At 44.3% G+C, this 18,137-nt stretch overlaps 1 pseudogene; it reads right to left on the bottom strand.

Annotated features, from left to right (window-relative positions):
• Window positions 1-5,134: 5,134 nt before the first annotated feature.
• On the bottom strand, window positions 5,135-5,937 carry LOC118623756 (annotated as a pseudogene).
• Between the last annotated feature and the right edge of the window lie 12,200 nt (window positions 5,938-18,137).

Below are 18,137 nucleotides of genomic sequence, written 5' to 3'. Positions count from 1 at the left end.
TGTCACAGGCAGGAAGTCAGGTCTCATCAATTTTATTACCTGGGGATGACCATAGGGGGCAGTATAGTGCAGCAATTCATAGCTCAGCTTTGTAGTATTTTTATCTTTTTTCTTCTTTTCTGAATCTTTCTGCCATGCAGTAGACTTATGACTTTGAACAAGTTAGTTACTATCTCTGAACCTCCATAATTTTATTTTTTTTCTTGGTGTTTTTTTTAGTTCTCCATAATTTTATTTAAAAATGAAAAAATAGTTATATTCCACAGGACTGTTTTTTGTTTTACCTTTTTGATTATTTTAAATTTTTTTTCAATTACAGTTTGCTTTCAATAGTAGTTTGTACAATAAACCCTCGATTTTGCGGACTTTGATTCAATGGACTTCGGATTTAACGGACAAAATTTTCAGTCCATATGTCATATGTGAAAATTAACAATTGTTAATTTTAAAATGCTTTTAACCAAGATTTGCTTATAATTAAATTAACAGGTAATTGGTTGTGTTGTCTTGTGGCATGACTTTCTGCAGCAGTTTTAACTCGAGCCACCCATGTTCCCGGCTGTGTGCATTTGTGTACTCACAGTGACTGGTGAATCACACATTTACTAGACCTATTCAGTATACATTTAAAATGACTGTAATACATATAGAAAACTTTTCTGTGAAATTAAACTTTTCATACATACTCGATTTTAATTACACAGACATGATTTCATAAGTAAAAACAGGTAAACTAACTCGTTAATTTCTTAACATAAGCATTCGGAAAACCTACTTTATTATATAGTGGACTTTTGGCTTTAACGGACACCCTCTCGCCCAAATTAGTCTGTTATATAGAGGTTTTACTGTACTGGTTTCAGGTCTACAGCATAGTTGGTTAGACGATCATATACTTCACAAAGTGTTCCCCCTGATATTTCAAGTACCCATTTGAAACCATACATAGTTATCATGATATTGTTGGCTATATTCCTTATGCTGTACTTTACATCTCTGTGACTATTTTTTTTTTTTTTTTATCCTCATCCGAGGACATTTTTCCATTTTTTGTACAGACAGAGTGGGAGGGAGAGAGAGAGAGAGGGAAACATCGATGTGAAAGGGACACATCGAGTGGCTGCCACCCGCACGACCGACCAGGGCCGGGGACAAACTGCAACCGAGGTACGTGCCCTTAGCGGGAACCAAACCCGGGTCTCTCCGGACCGCAGGCGGACGCTCTAACCGCTGAGCCAAACCGGCCAAGGCTCTCTGTGACTATTTTGTAACTACTAATTTGTACTTCTTTTTTTTTTTTTATCCTCACCCGAGGATATTTTTCCATTTTTTGTACAGATAGAGTGGGAGGGAGAGAGAGGAAGGGAGAGAGAGAGAGAAACATCGACGTGAAGGGACACATCGAGTGGCTGCCACCCGCACGACCAACCACGGCCGGGGACAAACTGCAACCGAGGTACGTGCCCTCAGCGGGAACCGAACCCGGGTCTCTCTGTACCGCAGGCCGACGCTCTAACCGCTGAGCCAAACCGGCCAGGTAATTTGTACTTTTTGATCCCTTCACCTCTATGACCCGGTCCCCAACCCCAATCCCCTCTGGCAATCACCAGTTTGCTTTCTGTGTCTATGAGTCTGTTTCAATTTTGTTTGTTTATTTTGTTCTTCAGATTTCACATATAAGTGAAGTCATCTGTTATTTGTCTTTCTCTGACTGACTTATTTCACTGCACATAATACCTTCTAGGTTCATCCACATTGTTGCAAATGGCAAGAGTTCATTCTGTTTTATGGCTGAGTAATATTCCATTGTATATATGTACCATCACTTTTTTTTTTTTTTTATCCTCACCCGAGGACATTTTTCCATTTTTTGTTCCGGTAGAGTGGGAGGGGGAGAGAGGAACAGAGAGAGAGAGAGAGAAACATCGATGTGAAAGGAACACATCGAGTGGCTGCCACCCGCACAACCAACCAGGGCCGGGGACAAACTGCAACCAAGGTACGTGCCCTTAGCGGGAACCGAACCCGGGTCTCTCAGGACCGCAGGCCGACGCTCTAACCGCTGAGCCAAACCGGCCAGGGCACATTTTTTTTTTAATCCTCACCTGAAAAATGCATTCATCTTCAGATGGAGTAGGAGGGAGAGAGGAAAGAAGAGAGAGAGAAACATCGATGTGAGAGAGACACATTGAGCATCATGGTTGCCACTCTCATGACGGGGACAAACTGCAACCGAGGTACGTGCCTTTAGTGGGAACTGAACCCAGGACTCTCTGGTCTGCGGGCCGACGCTCTTACCGCTGAGCCATACCAGCCAAGTCTATCCACTCATCATATTTTTTTTTATCCTCACCCGAGGACCTTTTTCCATTTTTTGTTCAGATAGACTGGGAGGGAGAGAGAGGAAGAGAGAAAAACATACATCCACATGAAAGGGACACATAGAGTGGCCGCCTCCCATACGACCCAACCAGGGCCGGGAACAAACTGCAACCAAGGTACATGCCCTTTGCGGGAACCGAACCCATGTCTCTCTGGACTGGAGGCCGATGCTCTAACTGCTGAGCCAAACCGGCCAGTGCTCCACTCATCTATTGATGGGCACTTGAGTTGCTTCCTTTCAATATCTTGACTATTGTAAATAACACTGCAATGAACATAGGGGTGCAATATTGTTTGAATTAGTATTTTGGGTTTCTTTGAATAAATACCCAATTTGGCTCAGCGATTGGAGCGTCGGCCTGCGGACCAGAGAGTCCCGTGTTCGGTTCCCGCTAGGGGGCACATACCAAAAAAAAGAAAGAAGAGAAAATCTTAAAAGAAGAGAGAGTGAAAAAAAAAAATCCTTACCTAGAGAAGAACAAGAATTACAATGGACTGCTCACTAGAGAACAGGAAAGCAAGAAGACAGTGAGTGTGTTTTTTTTAAAAAAAGCTATCAATCTAAAAGGAAAAAAAAGAAAGAAAGAAATAATACATGTAAGGGATTTTGCATAGAATCTGCCAGGGTATGTAACATTACAAATGGCAGCAGTTCTTATTGGCCTAGTCTTCAGCATGTCTTAAAAACTCAATTTTTATTTATTTTATTTATTATTATTATTATTTGGTATGTGCCCCTGGAGGGAACCGAACCCAGGACTCTCTGATCCGCAGGCTGACGCTCCAACCGCTGAGCCAAATAGGCCAGGGCAAAAAACTTAATTTTTAAAAATGGCTTTATTGCCCTGGCCAATTTGGCTAGGCAGTTAAAGCATCGGCCAGGGGACCAAAGAGTTGTGGGTTTGATTCTGACCAAGGGCATGTAATTCGGCTGCAGTTAGTCCCTGGCCCTGGTCGGGATCATGCGGGAGGCAACCAATTGATGTGTCTCTCTCACATCAGTGTTTCTTTCTCTCTCCCTCCCACTCTGTCTGAAGATAAATGGAAATATAACGTCGGGTGAGGATTTAAAAAATAAATAAATAAAAATAGCTTTATTGAGAGTAATTGATATACAATAAATTGTATCTATTTAAAGTGTACAATTTGGCCCTGGCCAGTTTGGCTCTGCAGTTGAGCGTCGGACTGTGGACCAGAGAGTCCCGGGTTCAGTTCCCGCTAGGGCCACGTACCACAAAAAAATAAATAAATAAATAAAAGAATAAAGTATACAATTTGAACATATATATATATATACACACACACCCATAAAACCATCACCATATCCAAGGTTACTCCTTTGTAATGTCATCTTTTTGTCACTCTGAGTCCCTTCCCCAGGTAAACATTAATCTGCTTTTTGTCACTATAGATTAGTTTGCATTTTCTAGAATTTTACATAAAATAAGTCATACAGTATATACATTTTTGTCTTGGCTTTTAACTCAGCACAATTATTTTGAGATTCATCATTGTTGCTTGAGTTGATAGCTGGTTCCTTTTTATTGTGGAGTAGGATTTCATTGTATGGATGTTCCACAGTTTGTTTATCTATTCACCTGTTGATGGGCATTTGAGTGCTTTCTAGTTCTTGGCTATTACATGTAGAGCTGCTATAGGCCCTGGCTGGGTAGCTCAGTTGTTTAGAGCATCGACCAGATATGCCGAGGTTGTGGTGGAACAACAAATTGATGTTTCTCTTTCTCTAAAATCTATGAAAATATAGAGCATCGTCCAGATGTGCCAGGGTTGCAGGTTCAGTCCCTAAAGGGGCACATATAGGAATCAACCAATGATTGCATGGATGGGTGGAGCTTTGAGTCGATGTTTCTCTGTCTCTGTCTCTCTCTCTCCCCCTTCCTCTTTTTCTCTAGAATCAATAAATGGAGTGGGGGGAGGATAAATAAATAAAACTGCTATAAACATTTATATATAGTCTGTGGACAGCCCTGGCCAGTTTGGCTCAGTGGTTGGAGTGTTGGCCTGTGGACCAGAGAGTCCTGGGTTTGGTTCCCGCTAGGGGCATGTACAAAAAAAAAGTCTGTGGATATATGCTTTTGTTTTTCTTGGTTAAATACCTAGGAATAGAATCACAGGCTGGATGTGTCACACTGTAGGTACATATTTAACTTTTGTTTTAAAACAGGCTTAAATCACCTGGCCAGTGTAGCTCAGTGGTTGAGGGTCGACCCATGTACCAAGAGGTCTCTGGTTTGATTCCCAGTGAGGGCACATGCCCAGGTTGTGGGTAAAATCCCCAGGTGGGGGGCATGCAGAAGGTGGCCAATGGATGTTCTCTCTCACATTGTTTCTTCTATCTCTCTCTCCCTTTCCTTTCCTCTCTCTCTCTAAAAATCAATAAAAATAAATAAATAAAAACAATAAAAAATCAATAAAGAAAAAAATTTTTTTAAACAAGCTTAAATAATTTTTTTTTCTTATCCTTACCCGAGGACATTTTTCCATTTTTTGTTCAGATAGAGTGGGGAGGGAGAGAGAGAGAAACATCGAAGTGAAAGGGACACACTGAGTGGTTGCCACCCGCACAACCCAACCAGGGCCGGGGACAAACTGCAACCGAGGTACATGCCCTTAGCGGAAACCAAACCCGGGTCTCTCTGGACCAAAGGCTGACGCTCTAACCACTGAGCCAAACCGGCCAGGGCCAGGCTTAAATAATTTTATGTGATTTTTTTAACAGGCTTAAATCAAATTACTTGGTGGCTACAGCTGGAACCTGGGTCCTCTGCACAGAAATTCGGGGCACGGGGGGTCTTTACAAAATGGTCAGTGAATTCCTGATAGAGAGACTTGGTGAACACAGACTCTTCCAGAGGGTTGGGGGTGAGATAGCTGTAGGTCTTAGAGATGGTACAAAGGTGGCCTTGGCTAAGTTGCCCAGGGTGACAGTGCAGCCCCTGGCTGAGGGGTAGCAGTGTGGATACTGGCCATCAGCAGCAGCTTCGCAGGCATGTGGCTGAGATGATGCCAGTGCCCTGGGGGTGGGGACAGGCGCACCAGCACAGAGTCACAGTGTATGGCCACCTGCAAGGGAAGGTATGGGGCTTGCCGATCTTGTTCCCTCAGTAGCCTCACCACACAGGATGATGGCCCCACAGATGGCAGTGGCTACTTCCTTTGAGCACTTACCATTCACACGGACATGTCCAGTGTAGTTCCCAATGATGACAAATGCCTTGAACCAGGTCCTCTGGCCAGCGAGTATCTGCTTTTGCATGGACATAATCTTCAAAATCTAATTCTTGAAAGACACCCCCAAGAAAAAGTCAGTGATCTCAGATTCCTTAATGAGCAAGGAGAAGAGATAGATCTTCTCTAGGGACTTGATCTTTGAGTCCTTGACCAGGTGGTCCAGCTTGGTGAGAGGGATCCATTCCTTGTCCTCAGCCTTGCCTCCAACAGCTCTGCGGCCTCAGCGCGACCCCAACCCCAGCCAACACCTTGGGTCCAGGTCCCACTAACAAATCCTCCATAGAAGCCACCAGGGCCTCCCATTCCAGGGCCCTCCTACACCACCAGCATCATCCCCATTTGGTGTTTCCTTGGAAAAGAAAGAACACATTTAACTTTTTTTTTGCTGGTTGTTAATACTCACCCAAGGATATTTTTTTCCAATGATTTTTAGAGAGTGGAGGGTAGGGGTGGGAGAGAGAGAAAGAAACATCGATGTGAGAGACACATCAATTGGCTGCCTCCATCACAGGCCCCGGGATCGAACCTGCAATAGGAAATTGAATCCTCAACCCTTGGGTGGGTGGGTGGACGCTGTAACCACTGAGCCATGCCAGCCAGGGAGAGATATTTAACTTTTATTTTATTTTTCACTCTCTCTCTATGGTGCTTTTGAGGCATTAAAAAAATTTTTTTAATTGATTTTTTTAGAGAGAGAGGAAGGAAGAGAGAGATAGAAATATCCATGTGACTGAGAAGCACCCATTGGCTGCCTCCCACACGCTCCTTACCATGGATCGAGCCCTCATCCTGGGCATGTGCCCTGACCAAGAATCAGACCGGTACCTCACAGGCCAGCGAAGATAGTTACTTTTTTTTTTTTTTTTTTATCCTCACCTGAGGACATTTTTCCATTTTTTGTTCAGATAGTGGGAGGGAGAGAGAGGAAGAGAGAGAGAGAAACATTGACGTGACAGGGACACATCAAGTGGTTGCTACCCGCACGACCCAACCAGGGCCAGGGACAAACTGCAACCGAGGTACTTGCCCTTAGCGGGAACCAAACCCGGGTCTCTCTGGACCGCAGGCCAACGCTGTAACTGCTGAGCCAAATGGGCCAGGGCTTATTTATTTATTTTTGCATATGGATATCCAACTGTACCAGCACCAACAGTTAAAGACTGTTCATTCTGCTTTGACTTGCATTTGTATTTTTGTCAAAAATCAGTTGACTAGCCCTGGCTGGTTTGGCTCAGCGGTTGGAGCATCGGCCTGCGGACCAGAGAGTCCGGGGTTCAGTTCCCACTAGGGCACGTACCAAAAAAAAGAAGAAAAAATCAGTTGACTAGGAGATCTTGCTCTCCAGCATATGTTGTGAGTTTGGCTCAAATAAACTCATAAAAATTAAAAAAAATTAATTGATTATATATTTATGGGACTATTTCTGGACTCTATTCTATTTCATTGTTCTATTTATCTAGCGTCATGCCAATGCCACATTATCTTGATCACTATAGCTTGACAGTAAGTCTTGAAGTCAATTAGGGTAAGCTGCCAACTTTATTTCTCTGTCACTTTCTACCAAAAAAAGTCAGCTGAGATTTTTATTGAAATTGCATTGAATGTACAGATCAATCTGGAGAGAATTTGACATCTTAATAATATTAAATCTTTTCATCCATAAATAAATATGGTATATCTCTCCATTTATTTAGGTCTTCTTTAATTTCTCTCAGTAATATTTTGTAGAAAAACTCAGTTTTTGAGAGCTCACTTGGAGTAAAACTAGCCACACATTCTGGGTCAGAAAAGTAGCCAAATCACTGAAATGATTCAAATCAAGATTGCCTGGGTTCAAATCCCAAAATTTACTGTCTGAACTATATTGGGCAACTTATTTAACTTTCTGGTGACTCAATGTCCTAATCTGTAAAATGTAAGTACAGATACAAAAGAGCAGATACAATAATAGTAAATTCCTCATGGTGTTGTGAAGAGTAAATGAGGTAATATTGTTACCAAACTCAAGGGGTTCACCACTTAGGGTATTCCATTAGACATGATTGTCATTAGGTAGTTTTATTTACTTGCAGCAACTAAAGGAGAGGATTCACATTCAAAGCTCTGTCTCCCCAAAGGGAAGCTTAGCCATTGCTTATATATACTACCTGGTTAGTTGCATCTTGATTTCGTCTTTGCAGCTAACTACACTTATCAGGTTGGGTTCCTGTCAAGTTCATCCTGTTTACAGCTGCTACATCACCCCTCCTCAACACTGCAAGATCTTTAATCACAATTGCTAAGATCCTTTCTTCTTATAGATTCCAGGGATTACAATGTATATATCCTTGGAGGTCATTTGTCAGCCTACTGCAATCCACATCATGGATGGGAGAACTGATCCCCAAAGAGAAGGTGGTGTCCACAGCCCCACAGCCTGTATGAGTCCAGCCCAGTCCTAGGCTCAGTGGGTGCCTTTGTTGGCAGCGAAACAGCACCAGACGTTAGACCAATGGAGTCAGACCAGACCTTCATTCAGCAGCCTTGGTACTTGAGTTCTGGCTAAGAAAGAATTCAGAGACAATACTCAAACTATAAGAGAAAGTTTATTTAGAAAGTTAGAGAGGTAGAAGAAGTGTACCATAGAAGCAACGGGCTTAGGAAACAAGTTGCAGAGGCAAAAGAAGAGCGCTTGGAGCCTAGGAGAAAGAGAGTCAAGGAAAATGTGCCTGGGAGAAGGTGGTGAGGAAAGGCAGGGCTCTACTCCACAGGGAGAACCACTGTGCTACACTTTAACATTTAGCAAGAATAGTGTTTCGTGAGAACTTCCCAGACCTTGAGATGCTTGTCCTACTTAAAAGTTCCCTCCTGAGATTTTTTTCACTCTTTTTTTTTTTTTTTTTAATCCTCACGCAAGGTGTCTCTCTCATGTTGATGTTTCTCTCTGTCTCTTCCTCCCTCTCTCCCTCCCGTCTGTATCTGAAGATAAAATGCAAAAATGTCCTGAGGTGAAAAAAAAAAACAACGTTCATTGATTTTTATTTTTATTTTTTAGAGAGAGAGGAAGGGAGAAAGAGAGAGAGAGAAACATCCATATGAGAGCAGATACAATTCAAAAGGTTTTTCCAGGCCCTGGCCAGGTACTTCAGTTGGTTAGAAAGTCCTCTGGATACACCAAGGCTGTGGGTTCAATCCCCAGTCAGGGCACATATAATAATAAACCAATGAATGCATAAATAAGTGGAACAAATTGAAGTTTTTCTCTCTCTCCTTTCCTCTCTCTCTAAAATAAATTTTAAAATTAAAGAATCTTGCCCTGGCTTTTTTGGCTCAGCAGTTAGAGCATTGGCCCACAGACCAAAGAGTCTCGGGTTTGATTCCGGTCAAGGGCACGTATGTTGGTTGCCATTTGTTCCGGGCCCTGGTCGGGTAGTGCGGGAGGCAATCAGTCAACGTGTCTCTCACATCCATAGTTCTCTCTCTCCCTCTCTCTCCCTCCCTCCCTCCTACTCTATCTGAAGTTAAATGTAAAAATATCCTCGGGTGAGGATTAAAAAAATAAAATAGCCCTGGCCAGCCCTAGCCGGTTTGGCTCAGTGATTAGAGCATCAGCCTGTGGTCCGGAGAGACCCGGGTTTGGTTCCTGCTAAGGGCACGTACCTCGGTTGCAGTTTGTCCCCGGCCCTGGTTGGCCCTGCGGGTGGCAGCCACTCGATGTGTCCCTTTCACATTGATGTTTCTCTCTCTCTCCCTCCCACTCTACCTGAACAAAAAATAGAAAAATGTCCTCGGGTGAGGATAAAAAATAAATAAATAAATAAAATAGCCCTGGCTGGCTCAGCGATTAGAGCGTTGGCCTGTGGTCCAGAGAGACCAGGGTTCGGTTCCTGCTAAGGGCATGTACCTCGGTTGCAGTTTGTCCCCGGCCTTGGTTGGGTCATGCAGGAGGCAGCCACTCGATGTGTCCCTTTCACGTTGGTGTTTCTCTCTCTCTCCCTCCCTCCCACTCTATCTGAACAAAAAATGTTCTCGGGTGAGGAATTAATTAATTAAATTACAATAAATAATCTCTGCCCAGCCAGTGTGGCTCAGTGGATTGAGCAACGTCCCATGGACTGAGAGGTTCCAGTTCAATTCCTGGTCAGGGCACATGCCGGCGTTGCGGGCTCCATCCCCAGTAGGGGGCGTGCAGGAGGCAGCCAATCGCTATATCTCTCTCACATCAATGTTTCTATCCCTCTCTCCCTACTTCTTTCTCTAAAAAAAATCAATAAAAACATATTTTAAAAAAATAAAGAATCTAGTCCAGCCTGTGTGGCTCAGAAGTTGAGTGTTGACCCATGCACCAAGAGGTCGTTGATTTGATTCCTGGTCAGGACATATGCCCAGGTTGTGGGCCCCATCCCCAGTAAGGGACATGCAGGAGGTGGCCAATCCATGTTCTTTCTCATGTATGTTTCTATCTCTCTCTCCCTCTCCCTTCCTCTCTCTCTAAAATTAATAAAAGAAAAAAAAATAAATAAAGACTCTATAAAAGAACAAAAACCAAAGGCTTTTCCAAATCAGGTAAGCCCAGGGCAGTAACTTCCTATAGTTTTACCTTTAGTTTTTTATTTCTTATTTTATTTATTTTAAAGTATGTTTTATTGATTTTAGAGAGAGAGGGAGAGGGAAGAGAGAAGCATCTATGTGAGAGGGGAACACTGATGAGCTGCACGCCCCTACTGGGGACTGAGCCAGCAACCCCGGGCATGTGCCCTGATTAGAATCAAACTCGAGATCTTTTGTGCATGGGAGGACACTCAACCAGCTGAGCCTCACTTGCCAGGGCTATCTTTAGTTTTTTAAAAGTGTTCAAGTGCACCAGCTGGTTTGGCTCAGCGTTAGAGCATCAGCCCACGGACCAGAGTTTCTGGTTTGATTCTGGTCAAGGGCGTGTACCTTGGTGGCACTTCAGTCCCCAGCCCTGGTTGGGGTTGTGTGTGTGTGTGTATGTGTGTGTGTGTGGAGGTGCAGCTGATTGATGTGTCTCTTACATCAATGTTTCTCTCTCTCTCCCCGCCCCTCCCTATCTCCTTCCCACTCTATCTGAAAGATATCCGCAGGTGAGGATTAAAAAAAATAAAATAAAAATAAGAAATAAATGAATAAATAAAAGTGTTCAGGAGTATCCTCTGCTTTCAATTTATCGTACAAGAGCTTGGCTATAAGACCAAAATTAAGGATCCACATCTTACAGAATCCTGTCATTCCAATAAAACCTCGCCATTGCCTCAGGTTCCATAGAAGAGCTAGACTGGTTTTACTGCCTTTTAATCTGTCCCTAGGCTTCTTTGTCCTTGGGGAAATAAGAAAACCCAGGCACTTAACTTTTATTTATTTATTTATTTTTATTTTTTGGTGGTATGTGCCCCTAGCGGGAACCGAACCCGGGACTCTCTGGTCTGCAGGCCAACGCTCAACTGCTGAGCCAAACTGGTCAGGGAAGGCACTTAACTTTTAGTTTGGATATCTGGGCCTTTGTATCCTTTTCTGCTAGATAGTTTAAGGTCAGAATAGTATTTCTGTCTGAAGTTTCTTTATCAGGGCTGGCCATTAGAATGTCATCTATAGCCCACCCCGTGTGTGGCTCAGTTGGTTGGGCATTGTCCATGCATGGGGAGGTCACTGGTTGTATTCCCAGTCAGGGAACAGGCCTGGGTTGTGGGCTCAATCCCAGTAAAGGGCGTGCAGGAGGCAGTCAATTGATGTTTCTCTCTCATTGATATTTCTCTCTCTCTCTCTCTCCCTCTCCCTTTCTCTCTCTGAAATCAATAAAAACATTTTTTTAAAAGCATCCTTTAAATCTAGAACTGTATAATGTTTGCTAGATCCTAGAAGGTTGCCCAGCAGGTTATAGAGGTTAGGGAACAGTAAGGAATATATCCTATACTGCTTCATGCATGGCCCTTAGGTCTTGTGCAAATCTATCATCTCATTTCAGTTTCTTTTTTTTTTTATCCTTACCTGAGGACATTTTTCCATTTTTTGTTCAGATAGAGTGGGAGGCAGAGAGAGGAAGAGAGAGAGAGAGAGAGAGAGAGAAACATTGCCGTGAAAGGGCACATAGAGCGGCTGCCACCCGCAGGACCAACCAGGGCTGGGGACAAACTGCAACCAAGGTACGTGCCCTTAGTGGGAACCGAACCCGGGTCTCTTTAGACCACAGGCCGATGCTCTAACTGCTGAACCAAACTGTCCAGGGCTCATCCCAGTTTCTTAACGGGAAGGATGGGAGTGTTACAGGGTGACTGACAAGGCCAAATGAGTCCCTGTTCAAGAAGTGCTTTTAGGATCGGGCAATCCCCATTTTTGCCTCAGGTTTCATGGGGTGTTGTTTAAACCCTGAGCCAGTGGTCTGTTTGAGTACTACTTGAAAAAAAATTTTTTTCTTTATTGATTTTAGAGAGGGGGAGGGAGAGAGAGTTATAGAAACATCAGTGAAAGAGAACATTGATTGGCTGCCTCCTACATGCTCCCCACTGGGGATTTGGCCCACAACCTGGGCATGCGCCCTGACCAACCGGTGACCTCTTGGTGCATGGGTTCATGCTCAACCACTGAGCCAGATGGGCCAGGCTGTTTGAGTACTACTTTAACAAGTAGGGCATACTTTGTCCTTCCAACTTTTCCTTGTGCCCAAACAGCTACATTAACCTGGTCGAGAATCTCTGGTCTTTTGGAACCTGATGGAGTAGGGTCATAAAATCTATTCCTTTATTTAATGAGTGGCAGTACTACATCACATGCTACACAATTCAGGGTGAGAATTTTGTTTTATTTTACTATTTATTTATTTTAAATCTTTATTGTTGAAAGTATTACAAATGTCCCTCCTTTTTTCCCCCATTGACACCCCTCCTCCCGCTCCCCCCACCCCCCACCGCTTTCCCCACCCATTGTCTGTGTCTATTGGTTGTGCATATATGCATATAAGTTCTTTGCTTTATCTCTTCCCACCCCCACTCCCGGGTGAGAATTTTCTAATAAACCTTTCTAATACTAAAAAAATTTTTTTTTTTTATCCTCACCTGAGGACATTTTTCCATTTTTTTGTTAAGATAGAGTGGGAGGAAGAAAGAGGAAGAGAGAGAGAGAAACATTGATATGAAAGGGACACATCGAGTGGCTGCCACCCGCACGACCAGCCAGGGCCAGAGACAAACTGCAACTGAGGTACGTGCCCTTAGCGAAACCAAACCCGGGTCTCTCTGGACCGCAGGCCGACGCTCTAACTGCTGAGCCAAACCGGGCAGGGCAAAAAAAAAAATTTTTTTTAAATCTATTCCTTTATAGTAGCCCCGAATTTACTTAGCATGTCCCTTCCTAAAAGGGGAACTGGACACCCAGGTACATAGAGGGAAGAGTGTGACAGCTGTTCTGATCCTATTACACATCAGAGGCTCAGAGAATTTCTTTGAGTCTTGCTTTCCCCCACCCCTTTAATATTACACTCCCTCTTGAGAGGGGGCCCTTGCAGATAGTAAGAACAGAGTAAGTGGCTCCAGTATCTAATAAAAATTCCATTTTCTCCCTGGCCGGCTTGGCTCAGCGGTTAGAGCGTCGGCCCGTGGACCAGAGAGACCTGGGTTCAGTTCCCGCTAGGGACATGTACCTCAGTTGCAATTTGTCCCCGGCCTCGGTTGGGGTCGTGTGAGTGGCGGCCACTCAATGTGTCTCTCTCACTTTTCTCTCTCTCTTGCCCCCTCTCTCCTTCCGACTCTATCTGAAGATAGATGCAAGGGTGTCCTAGGGTGAGGATAAAAAAAACCCCTGCAAACTGTCATTAAAAAAAAAAAAATTCCATTTTCTCCCCTTCTATATTCAGAGTAACCTGGGGCTTCACATGGGAGATCAAAACATTACCTTTTGAAACCAAAAGGGGAGCTCCCAGACCCCATCAGTCCTCATTTTCTATCTGGGTTAACTGCAAAAATCAGGAGCTTCCTTTTCCTTCCTTCCCTGGGGAAGGTTGGGACACTGTCTTCTAGTGCCCTTCTTGTTTGAAATATGCACATTGACTAGAATCCAACTTTGCTGGACATTTTTGGTTGGTCCCACAATTGAAAGTATTACAGATGTCTCCCTTTTCTCCCCATTGACGCTCCCACCCCCTGAAGCATAGACCTTTATACCATTGGCCATAGACTGGCCCCTGAGTCCTAGAGCCAAACCTTTGCCACTCAGTCTTGCTTGTCTTCTGGTGAGAGATCGTCGCCTCTCCCAGATCACCTTCACTGGAAACCAGGAGCTCACTTGCTTGTCCTCCTGTAGGGCTGTCTGGTGGGAACCCTGTTGTTGTCCAGGGAACTGTAAGGCGTGGGTGCCCTTCCCATTTCCCATCTAGTTCCACCCTGGCGGTGGGTGCTCCAGAAAGTGCCCTCATTAGCTGGAAACAGGGTGGGGATTTGGAGGGAGAAGCTTATGTTTGTAAAGTAAGAAATATGATTTTAAGTGATCTCATGGGAAAGATATGCTGAAACCTGAGGAAGCAAAGAAACTACACTTAGAAAACAGTGCCTCTCAAATCCACCATAGACCCTCAGCCTGGGCAGACTGCCTTGGACAGGACAGGCAGTTTCCTACCAGTGACCCATTTTGTTATATTTCTTTTTTTCTTCTTCTTTTTTTTAGTCCTCACTTGAGGATATTTTTCCATTGATTTTTAGATAGAGTGGAAGGGCGGGAGAAAGAGAAAGATCAATTCGAGAGAGAGACACACCGATTAGCTGCCTCCTACATAACCCCAACCAGGGCCAGGACCGAACCACAACTCAGGTACATGCCCTTGACTGGGAATCGAACCCAAGACCCTTCGGTCCGTGGGCCGAAGCTCTAACCACTGTGCAAAACTGGGCAGGACCATTTCGTACATTTAAAAAACAATTTTTTTTCCTTTATTGATTTTAGAGAGAGAGGAAGTGAGAGGGAGAGAGAGATAAAAACATCAATGAGAGAGAACAACAATTGGCTGCCTCCTGCATGCCCCCCTCATGGGATCAGGACCACAACCTGGGCATGTGCCCTGATCTGGAATCAAACTGGTGACCTCTTGGTGCATGGGTCAACGCTCAACCACTGAGCCACACCAGCTGGGCTATATTTCCTTTTTTTTTTTTTTAATCCTCACCCGAGGACATTTTTTTGTTTTTTGTTCAGATAGAGTGGGAGGGGGAGAGAGAGAGAGAGAAACATCGATGTGAAAGGGACACCTCAAGTGGGTGCCACCCGCACGACGCAACCAGAGTCGGGTACAAACTGCAACCGAGGTACATGTACCCAGCGGGAACCAAGCCTGGGTCTCTCTGGACCACAGGCCGACGCTCTAACTGCTGAGCCAAACCGACCAGGGCTGGGCTATATTTCTTAATTTATATTTTTCTATAGCGAGTACATTTACATAGAGGGCAGGCAAAAGTAGGTTTACAGTTGTGAGTACATGAAAGTTTATTCTACTCTTATTTATTAATCTTGTTTATTAATTATTGTGTTATTTATTTGTATTACAATTGTAAATCTACTTTTCCCCACCCCTATACAAGATAAACGAGGCAAATGCAAACATTAAGAATAAAATATGCCCTGGCCAGTTTGGGTCAGCGGTTAGAGCGTCGGCCTGCGGTCCAGAGAGACCTGGGTTCTCTGAACAAAAAACGAAAAAAATGTCCTCAGGTGAGGATAAAACAAAAGAACAAAATCCAACTCCTGCAGAACAGAAACTAAAGGGTTGTGGACACTATGATCCCATAACCTCTAGCTCACCGAAAACACTCAGTGACCCAGAGTTCCCTGACAACTAGACTAGGGATCGTCACCGGAGGATGTCCTGGATTACCCCACAGGCATTCCTCAACCCTCTAGATTTAGATTTAGGTCTGGCCCTGAATCCAGAGTCCCTGAAACCAAGAACGCACCAGAATTAAAACTGTCCTTCTGACAACCCTATACCCAAAATGAAAATAGAAACACTAATTAAAGTGACCACCTCTCTTTCAAAGCACTGAACAGAACAGGTTCATGTGGCCACTCCACGACATTGTGGAGGCAGGCCAGGCAGCCACTCAGGAGATCAGCACAAAGCGAAGTTTCCCATAGAATAGACCCTCTGTCCTAAAAATCTCAGGATGAGCTGCTGCCACAGACTGCTTTACCAAGCGTCCACACCAAGATAAGAGGGAGTCCTTTAAGAAGAGTCCCATCTGAGGTGCCAAATTTGTTACCAGACTTAAGGTGTTTGCCACTTAGGGTGTTCCATTGGACATGGCTGTCCTTAGATAGTTTTATCTACTTACAAGTAAAGGAGGCAGGGATTAAATCCAAAGCTCTGTCTTCCCAGAGGGAGGTTTAGTCATTGCTTGTATACACTATTTGGTTAATTACATGTTGATTTCTTCTTTGCAGTTCACTATCCTCATCAGGTTGAGTTCCTGTCAAGCTCATCCTGTTTACAGCTGCATACCGTGCTACATTTTAATATTTAGCAAGAATAACCCTGGCCTGTTTGGCTCAGCAGTTAGAGCATCAGCCTGCAGATCAGAGTCACAGGTTCGATTCTGGTCAAGGGCACATGCCTGGGTTGTAGGTTTCCCCGGCCCTAATCTGGGCTATGCAGGAGGCAACCAATGAACGTGTCTCTCACGTGGATGTCTCTCTCTTTCTCTCTCTCTCCCTTCCTCCCTCCCTTCCACTCTCTCTTCAAAAAAAAAAAAAAAAAAATCAGCCCAGCCGGTGTGGCTCAGTGGTTGAGTGTTGATCCATGCACCAAGAGGTTGCCAGTTCGATTCCTGGTCAGGGCACATGCCCAGATTGTGGGCTAAATCCCTAGTGGGGGGGCATGTAGGAAGTAGCCAGTCAATGTTCTCTCTCATCAATGTTTCTATCTCTCTCTCTCCCTTTCCCTTCCTCTCTCTCTAAAATCAATAAAGAAAAAAAAAACTTTTTTTAAATCAATAGAAAAATATCTTCGGGTGAGGATTAACAACAACAACAAAAAATTAGCTAGCATTTAGTAACAGCTACCCAGACCTTGAGACCCTTGTCCTATCTAACATGTACAGTAGCAGCTGGCACACAGTAAGTGTACAGTAAGTATCTATTAGTACTATCTGCTAGGCACTAAGAATCATCTCATTTCCTCATATCTCAATTCCTCATAAATCTCTTTCTTAGATCCAGTCTTTGATGATACATTCCTAGCATTTCAAACATTCCCTTTAATGTTGAGCCTGCCCTTTACACGAAACATAGTCCACTGGCCTTATTTCCACTGCAGCCAACGCCTCACCGCTTTTCCACTATACCTGTTTGTTTTCCATCACTAGATCAGAACTTGTATTTTTCTGTTTTCCATTAATTCTAACTACACTCTCTTCTTCTCCTCCTCTTCCCCCCTCCTCCCCCCCCTCCTCCTCCACCTCCTCCTCCTTCTTCTCCTCCTCCTTCTCACCCGAGGACATTTTTCCATTTTTTGTTCAGATAGAGTGGGAGGGAGGGAGAGGAAGAGAGAGAGAGAGAGAAACATCGAAGTGAAAGGGACACATCGAGTGGCTGCCACCCGCACGACCAACCAGGGCCAGGGACAAACTGTAACCAAGGTACATGCCCTTAGCGGAAACCAAACCCAGGTCTCTCTGGACCACACTCTAACTGCTGAGCCAAACTGGCCAGGGCTAATTCTTTTTTTTTTTTTAACTACATTCTCTTCTTTTTTTTTTTCCTTTTTTTTTTTTTTTTTATCCTCACCCGAGGACATTTTTGCATTCATCTTCAGCTAGAGCAGGAGGGAGGGAGGGAGGAAGAGACAGAGTGAGAGAGACACATCAAGTTGCTGCCACCCACACGAGCCCTACTGGGGCCAGGGACAAACCGCAACCAACGTACATGCTCCTAGCAGGAACTGAACCCAGGACTCTTCGGTCCGCAGGCCGACGCTCTAACCGCTGAGCTAAACCGGCCAGGGCTCTTTTTTTTTTTTCTTTATTGATATTAGAAAGAGAGGAAGAGAGAGAGATAGAAATAAAGACATCGATGAAAGGGAACATTGACTGGCCTCATCCTGTACGCCGCCCCCCACTGGGGATCAGGCCCACAACCTGGGCATGTGCCCTGACCATGAATCAAACTGGAGACCTCTTGGTGCATGGGTCTACACTCAACCACCGAGCCACGCCGGCCGGGCCAGATGGTTTGTTTGTTTCTTTGTTTTGTCACTCCTCACCCAAGGATGGAGATAGATAGATAGATAGATAGATAGATAGATAGATAGATTAGATAGATAGATATTTATATATATATACAATTTTTTTTTTAATCCTCACCCAAGGATTTTTTTTTCCTATTTATCTTCAGATGGAGTGGGAGGGAGAGAAAGGGAGAGAGAAAGAAACATAGACGTGAGAGGGACACATCAACTGGTTGCCTCCTGCAGGACCCTGGCCAGGGCCAGGGACCAAACCGTAACCAAAGTCCGTGCCCTTGACCAGAAT

This window comes from Molossus molossus, unplaced genomic scaffold, assembly GCF_014108415.1.
Source record: "Molossus molossus isolate mMolMol1 unplaced genomic scaffold, mMolMol1.p scaffold_m16_p_10, whole genome shotgun sequence".
In the NCBI taxonomy this organism is placed as follows: Eukaryota; Metazoa; Chordata; class Mammalia; order Chiroptera; family Molossidae; genus Molossus; species Molossus molossus.
Note: the sequence above shows the minus strand (reverse complement) of the source record. Positions and strands in the feature narration are given on the sequence as shown.